Genomic DNA, 9,031 nt, shown 5'->3' with positions numbered 1-9,031 from the left:
AGCGTTGGACTAGTAACCGGAAGGTTGCAAGTTCGTTAGAACCCGAGCTGACAAGGTACAAAATCTGTCATTCTGCCCCTGAACAGGCAGTTAAGACTAGACTTGCCTAGTAAAATAAAGGTTAAAAAAAAAATGGTTGTGAAGAAGGCTTCAGGGCACCCAAGAAAGTCCAGAAAGCGCCAGACCATCTCCTAAAGTTGAATCAGCTGTGGGATCTGGGCACCACCAGTCCAGAGCTTGCTCAGGAATGGCAGCAGGCAGGTATGAGTGCATCTGCACGCACAGTGAGGCGAAGACTTTTGGAGGATGGCCTGGTTTCAAGAAGGGCAGCAAAGAAGCCACTTCTCTCCATGAAAAACATCAGGGACAGACTGATATTCTGCAAAAGGTACAGGGATTGGACTGCTGAGGACTGAGTCATTTTCTCTGATGAATCCCCTTTCCGATTGTTTGGGGCATCAGGAAAATTGCTTTTCCGGAGAAGACAAGGTGAGCGCTACCATCAGTCCTGTGTCATGCCAAAACTAAATCCTCCTGAGACCATTAATGTGTGGGGTTGCTTCTCAGCCAAGGGAGTGGGCTCACTCACAATTGTTCCTAAGAACACAGCCATGAATAAAGAATGGTACCAACACATCCTCCGAGAGCAACTTCTCCCAATCATCCAGGAACAGTTTGGTGATGAACAATGCCTTTTCCAGCATGATGGAGCACCTTGCCATAAGGCAAAAGTGATAACTAAGTGGCTCGGGGAACAAAACATTAATATTTTGGGTCCATGACCTGGAAACTCCCCAGACCTTAATCCCATTGAGAACTTGTGGTCAATCCTCAAGAGGCGGGTGGACAAACAGAATTCCACAAACTCCAAGCATTGATTATGCAAGAATGGGCTGCCATCAGTCAGGATGTGTCCCAGAAGTTAACTTGTCAGCATGCCATGGCGGATTGCAGAGGTCTTGAAAAAGAAGGGTCAACACTGCACATATTGACTCTTTGCATCAACTTCATGTAATTGTCAATAAAATCCTTTGACACTTATGAAATGCTTGTAATTATACTTCAGTATTCCATAGTAACATCTGATTAAAATTTCTAAAGACACTGAAGCAGCAAACTTTGTGGAAATTAATATTTGTGTCATTCTCAAAACTTTTGGCCATGACTGTATGTGAACTTACAGTAATGCTGGCCGCTCAGTCCAATGTGCATATACTGTAGATAGCTTGCCTGAATGTTTGTGTCTACGTCTGTCTAGCGGCGTTTCATGCGAGTTATATTCAATCATTTTACTGTGACATTCATGGTAGGATATGTGGGGTAAACCACAGATATCCCCTTCTATTGTTACTGCCAACACCTGGTTGTTGATACAACATTCATTCATTCATTCATTCACATCTCTAACTCAAATGCAAACAGAACCCTACTCAATTTATAGATCGACCGGTAAGGATGATTCATAGTTACTTACTCACTTATTTCTCAGAGAAAAAACTGTTTTAGATCAGTTTTCTATCGGAAAAAGCGAAGATGAGGTGGGTGGTTGTAAAATACAGCCAGGTCCATAATTATTGGCACCCTTGATAAAGATGAGCAACATGGCAGCACAACATGGTAGCAGCACAAAACATTGTACAAAAAATATTGGGGACAGACAACTGCACAAAGGGAAGAAGGTAGAGACAATACATCATGCAAAGCAGCCACAACTGTCAGTAAGAGTGTCCATGATTGAGTCTTTGAATGAAGAGTTTGAGATAAAACTCTTGTGGCGGATGAATCAGAATTAGTTGGATAACATAGATAAATAAGATGTTTTGTTTACATAATAATGCTTATGTGAGATATTTGTCATTAGAATGTCTCCCTTTGGACTATACTGTTGGCAGTTGCATTTTTCCCTTCTCAGTTAGGGCTCAGTCACTTGGGGCCCAGAGAGGGGAGAGGTCAGAATGGAACATTGTCTTCATATGTGAATGTATCTGTTAAACCATGTGAAGGGAGGGCGTGATTAAGGAGGAACCAATTATCTCTTGGCGCCACAATGTTTGTGCGCAAGTCACTCCCCTCACTGAGCTTGTCCAGGAGTGGGGAGAAGAGGGGGTTTACTTGAGATTGGAGTACAATAGATAGAGTTGACAATAGAGTCATGCTTTGGATGAGGTAATGTTTTGGTACTATGAAGTACCAGGAACGAGATTAGAACCTTGTCTTAGAGACCAAATTGAACGATAATTTATAGCTAATGCTATCTGGCTATGGGATACTGCTTTCTCAAGTAAAAGGCCCTTTGTGAAGAGTTCCTAAGATCTGTGGTTCGTCATGTAAGTTGAGAGGGGTGTATCTTGGCTATAAAATATCTTTGTATTCTTATGTAGGGACTCTCAGAATTCATTATAGACACTGAATTGATCTGAGAGTCAAAGGGCTATGGTGAAGCTCATATTATTGAAGATGAAGTTTAAGTATAACTCTGACTGGTGTGTGGTTTGTAACTCTCCTCATTTGGTAATACAGGAAATTGCTACGACACTGTCCAGTTTGAGTATTTGTTGCAGCTCTTTCCAATCGCTAGCTGCAGCGAACTGAAAAGATGAGCAACCCAGGGATGTGTGTGCTTTGGGGACCTTTAACATAATGTGACTGGCAGAACGGGTGTTGTATCTGGACGATGAGGGCTGCAGTAGATCTCAGATTGGGTGGAGTGAGGCCTAAGAGGCTTTTATAAATAAGCATTAACCAGTGGGTCTTGCGACAGGTATACATAGATGACCAGTTTACAGCGGAGTGCAGTGATGTGTCCTATAAGGAACATTGGTGGCAAATCTGATGGCCGAATGGTAAAGAATATCTAGCCGCTCGAGAGCACCCTTACCTGCCAATCTATAAATTGCGTCTCTGTAATCTAGCATGGGTAGGATAGACATCTGAATCAGGGTTAGTTTGGCAGCTGGGGTGAAATAGGATCAATTACAATAGGGGGAACCAAGTCTAGATTTGACTTTAGCCTGCATCTTTGATATGTGCTGAGAGAAGGACAGTGTACTGTCTCGCCATACTCCCAAGTACTTGTCTGAGGTGACAACCTCTAGCTTTAAACCCTCAGAGGTAGAAATCACACCTGTGGGGAGAGGGGCATTATTCTTACCAAACCACATGACCTTTGTTTTGGAGATGTTCAGAACAAGGTTAAGGGCAGAGAAAGCTTATTGGACACTAAGGAAGCTTGGTTGGAGACCTTTTAACACAAAATCCGGGGAGGGGCCAGCTGAGTATAAGACTCTCTCATCAGCATATGGATGAGAGAGCTTCCTACTGCCTGAGCTATATTGTTAAGGTAAATTTAGAAGATCATATGGGGCCTAGCATCGAGCCTTGGGGTACTCCCTTGATGACAGGCAGTGGCTCTGAGACAGCAGATGTTCTGGCTTTATACACTGCACTCGTTGAGAGAGGTAGTTGTCAAACCAGGCCAAAGACCCCTCAGAGACACCAATACTCCTTAGCCGGCCCACAAGAATGGAATGGACTACCGTATCAAAATCTTTGGCCAAGTCAATAAAAAAAGCAGCACAACATTGCTTAGAATCAAGGGCAATGGTGACATTATTGAGGACCTTTAAGTTTGCAGTGACACATCCATAACCTGAGCTGAAACTAGATTGCAAACCAGAGAGAATACTACAGACATCAAGAAAGCCAGTCAGTTGATTATTAACAAGTTTTTCCAACACTTTTGATAAACAGGGCAAAATAGAAATAGACCTATAACAGTTAGGATCAGTTTGATCTCCCCCTTTTATTAAAGGATTAACCTTGGCTGTCTTCCAAGCAATGGGAACCTCCCCAGAGAGGAGAGACAGGTTAAAAATATCAGAGATAGCCTTGGCAATGATAGGGGCAGATACCTTAAGGTCAATTATATTAATTTATACTAATACAATTGCTCAGAGAAAGAGATTTTGTTTAACTTCTCTAGGGTAGGGGGCAGCATTTGGAATTTTGGATGAAAAGCATGCCCAAGTTAAACTACCTGCTACTCAGGCCCAGAAGCTACGATATGCATATAATTGGTAGATTTGGATAGAAAACACTCTAAAATTTCCAAAACTGTTAAAATAATGTTTGTGAGTATAACAGAACTGATTTGGCAGGAGAAAACCTGAGAATTCTTATTTTCCTTTAGTGTTCTATTCAATGCCATTACAGTATGCATTGACTTAGGACTCAAATTGAAGTTCCTGTGCCTTTCACTAGATGTCAACAGTCTTTAGAAATTGTTTCAGGCTTGTATTCTGAAAAATGAGGGAGTAAGAGCAGTCTGAATGACTGGACCCTGCCGTGTCACAGAGCTTTTTCATGCGCACGACCGAGAGAGTGCCTTTCTTGTTTACCTTTTATATTGGCAACGTTATTTTCCAGTTGAAATATTATTGATTATTTAGGCTAAAAACAACCTGAGGATTGAATATAAACATCGTTTGACATGTTTCTATGAACTTCACGGATACAATTTGGATTTTTTTGTTGTCTGCCTGTTGTGACTGCGTTTGAGCTTGTGGATTACTGAAGAAAACGTGCGAACAAAACAGAGGTTTTCGGATATAAAGAGAGCCTTTATCGAACAAAAGGAACATTTATTGAATAAACAAATGTCTTCTGAGTGCAAACATATGAAGATCATCAAAGGTAAGTGATTAATTTTCTCTCTATTTCTGACTTGTTTAACTCTTCTACTTGGCTGGTTACTGTTTGTAATGATTTGTCTGCTGGGCTATGTTCTCAAATAATCGTAAGGTATGCTTTCACAGTAAAGCATTTTTGAAATCTGACACAATGGTTGGATTCACAAGAAGTTCATCTTTAAACCTATGTAAAATAGTTGTATCTTTCCTGAATTTTTATAATGAGTATTTCTGTATTTGAATTTGGCACTCTGCAATCTCACGGGATGTTGGCCAGGTGGGGCGCTAGCGTCCCACATACCCTAGAGTGGTTTTAACAAGTAATAAAAACAATCTATAATAGATAGTGGTCAATTATTGGGACCCCTTTTTTTAGTACTCCAGGCACCCTACCCTAGCGAGGATAACAAGCCTTTTTCTAAAATGTTTTATGAGATTGGAGAATACAGGGAGGGATCTTAAACCATTCCTCCATACATCTTCCCAGATCCTTGATATCCTTTATCTGTGCTTATGGACAGCCGTCTTATTATAATAATAATTATAATACATGTAATTTGTATAGAGCTTTTCATTACAGAGTTATCGCAAAGCCTACTGAGGAAGAAATACAAATATATATATACAGTACCAGTCAAATTTGGACCCACCTACTCATTCAAGGGCTTTTTTTTATTTTTACTACATTGTAGAATAATAGTGAAGACATCAAAACTATGAAATAACACATATGGAATCATAACCAAAATAAAAAAATAAATAAAAAATAAAAAATAAAATAAAAAATATATTTTAGATTCTTCAAAGTAGCCACCCTTTGCCTGATGACAGCTTTGCACACTCTTGGCATTCTCTCATCCAGCTTCACCTGGAATGCTTTTCCAACAGTCTTGAAGGAGTTCTCACATATGCTGAGCACTTTTTGGCTGGTTTTCCTTCACTCTGTGGTCCGACTCATCCTAAGCAATCTCAACTGGGTTGAGGTCGGGTGATTGTGGAGGCCAGGTCATCTGATGCAGCACTCCATCACTCTCCTTCTTGGTCAAACAGCCTTTACACAGCCTGGAAGTGTGTTGGGTCATTGTCCTGTTGGAAAACAAATGATAGTCCCACTGAGTGCAAACCAGATGGGGATGGCATATCGCTGCAGAATGCTGTGGTACCCATGCTGGTTGTGTGCCTTGAATTCTAAATAAATCACTGACAGTGTCACCAGCAAAGCACCCCCACACCTCCTCCATGCTTCACGGCAGGAACCATGCAGAGATCATCCGTTCACCTACTCTGCATCTCACAAAGACAGCGGTTGGAACCAAAAATATAAAATTTGGACGTACCAGACCAAAGGACAGATTTTAAGGACAGATTTCAAATTTGGACGTACCAGACCAAAGGACAGATGTCCATTGCTCGTGTTTATTGACCCAATGAGGTCTCTTCTTCTTATTGGTGTCCTTTAATAGTGGTTTCTTTTGAAGCAATTCGACCATGATACCATTGTACCATTGATACCATTGTATACCATTGCGCCGGGGTAGATGGCTGATGTTTTACGTGCAACATCCGCACTAAGCTAAAGGCTAGAGCTGCCGCTTTCAAGGAGCAAGCCTCTAACCTGAAAGCTTATACGAAATCCCGCTATGCCGTCCGACAAACCATCAAACAGGCAAAGCGTCAATACAGGACTAAGATCGAATCGTACCACACCAGCTCCGATGCTCGTCGGATGTGGCAGGGCTCCCTGAACTCTTCATTTTTATGTAGCCTTCTCACATGATGTGAGCTATAACTTGTTTCCATGAACTACACAGAGACTTGCATAGATGTCTTCCATAATAGCTACTCTTAGTCCTGAACTGCCAAGGAGTCAGACACCACTTGGTCTACATAGAACTCCACTGAGACATCCCTCCCTATCCTACTCTCACTTCCTGTTTATCCAGATCAAGTGATCTCTTATGCTTGGTTAATACTAATTCCTCCTTGTTTAACTATGTCAATATTACCCTCTGGCCTCTCGGGTTCATGGTGTAGGAAATGAAGTCTCCCAACCATACAGCTTCGGATGGACAGCTCACCTATAAAGCCCCACCCTCTTCCAGAAAACACATCATTAGCAAGTGTCAGACACATTTTCACTTCTATGAACAAGAACAGTGAGGAAAGGACAGGTGTCTGTCATTTGAACATCTTGGTCATGTTCTGTTATAATCTCCACCCGGCACAGCCAGAAGAGGACTGGCCACCCCACATATGCTCTCTCTAATTCTCTCTTTCTTTCTCTCTCTCGGAGGACCTGAGCCCTAGGACCATGCCCCAGGACTGCCTGACATGATGACACCTTGCTGTCCCCAGTCCATCTGACCGTGCTGCTGCTCCAGTTTCAACTGTTCTGCCTTATTATTATACGACCATGCTGGTCATTTATGAACATTTGAACATCTTGGCCATGTTCTGTTATAATCTCCACCCGGCACAGCCAGAAGAGGACTGGCCACCCCACATAGCCTGGTTCCTCTCTAGGTTTCTTCCTAGGTTTTGGCCTTTCTAGGGAGTTTTTCCTAGCCACCGTGCTTCTACACCTGCATTGCTTGCTGTTTGGGGTTTTAGGCTGGGTTTCTGTACAGCACTTTGAGATATCAGCTGATGTACGAAGGGCTATATAAATACATTTGATTTGATTTGATTTGACAGGTAAGGTATTTTTCATTCGAGAGATGGCCCCCAGAATTCTGTTAATTCCAGTTCTCCTCTCGAACTCTGTTATTGTTCGACAGTGTCATGGTGTCTTACCCTCCCGCAGTGTGATATGAATCCGGGTAGTTCTTTCTGCTAGCTGTCACCAGGAGTCCTTGGTATGGTCCCCCCAACAGGCCTCGGGGACTGGATTGAGTGACTTCACCTGTAATTCACCTGTAGTGCATAAAATCTTGGACATACAGGTTTGGTTAACAAACAGTTTCTCATTTGTTCTATCTGATTATATATTTAACTTCTATACCTACTTGTTAGCTTTTTTTATCAGTTAATTATCCCGTAGGTCACATCCTATCCTATAACACAATTTACCCATCCCCCCTTTGTTACCTGGCTCTGCCCAGGTAACAACCTTGCCTACTCTTAAACAATGACTTAGGTAAGATTAGTCAATTATCCTTATGTCTGACATCATCATGTAGGAGCCCCTTTCATTTTCCACATGTCAAATTCTCCCTTGGGCGTCCATTCATGTCAATCCTGTACCAATTCTCTGTCAAGTTTCTTATCTACTTTAAGAAGTATCTGTGCTACTTATATATTGTCTTAAATATATATATTTACCGATTTAAACCGTAACCCTTTTCTCTCATATCTCTCAAATACCACTAAGCTTCTAACGGTTTGACTTTATCTAAAATAATTGATTTTAGAAAAAACATGTCTATGAGTGGCAATCTCTAAAGTCCTTACATTTCCTTAATCAATCTATCTTAATCCTAACAATAATCCTAAATCATCACAGATGTCCTATATTCCTGTTAAATGTAATACTTTTTTTTTAAAACTCCTAATAGTCAAACAAAGTCTAAACAAATGCTAACCATATCAAAATCCTTCCTATACTAACAAGCTCTTTCCTTCAGGGACCCTCAGTATTCTATCTGACAATAACATGAAGTTAATATATGTTGCAAAGTGTGGAATACCTTATCTACAGTAATTTATCACCCCTAAGAACTGAAACTTATTTTTCTATGTAATTCCCTGCCCTATTGGCTTAATATATCTCCTATCCAAACCTCAATGTATCTTATCTTCTCCTATTTATTCTCAATGATAAATAGGATTTTTTTTCTCTGTTATAATACCAAATCAATAATAGCCCATTCAAAAACTTCACAGCTAATGTTGTAAAACAGAATCCTGAACCACTTTCTCATTTGCGGTTCAAACAATAATTCTAACCCCAAACTAAAACTCCATTATAATTAATTTACCTTAACTATTAACCCAAATGACCACATTCATTATACAAATGACTCTCCCCTGAGGCTGATCAGACCTCAAAAGATAGCCATGATAAGGTCAATAGGTCATACCACCCTTTTATAGTCATGTTCCATACTACATTAGACATATTAAAGAACCCTTTATCCTTAAAATCAAAAAAATTCACTTGTGTAATTAAAACTCATAAAATAAAAACTCAGACAGTTCCATATGTGAGCGTGCCTCTTTAAAATACCTTTGCACCAAAACAAATAGTCCTAACAGATGTTTTATGTGTATATATATAAAAGTGAGACACCTAAACATCATTTTCCCAGAAGAACACAACACGCCTAACTAGCATTCACTATGCT

General features: G+C 40.6%; 1 long non-coding RNA gene across 1 annotated transcript; it reads left to right on the top strand.

The window, feature by feature from the left end:
• The first annotated feature begins 5,923 nt into the window (after positions 1–5,923).
• On the top strand, positions 5,924–8,224 carry LOC121846192. The gene is made up of 2 exons (XR_006083108.1): positions 5,924–6,859; positions 7,383–8,224. It is a non-coding gene; the product is annotated as an uncharacterized LOC121846192 (long non-coding RNA).
• Positions 8,225–9,031: the final 807 nt, after the last annotated feature.

Source organism: Oncorhynchus tshawytscha, unplaced genomic scaffold (genome assembly GCF_018296145.1).
Source record: "Oncorhynchus tshawytscha isolate Ot180627B unplaced genomic scaffold, Otsh_v2.0 Un_contig_766_pilon_pilon, whole genome shotgun sequence".
Taxonomy (NCBI): domain Eukaryota; kingdom Metazoa; phylum Chordata; class Actinopteri; order Salmoniformes; family Salmonidae; genus Oncorhynchus; species Oncorhynchus tshawytscha.
Note: the sequence above shows the minus strand (reverse complement) of the source record. Positions and strands in the feature narration are given on the sequence as shown.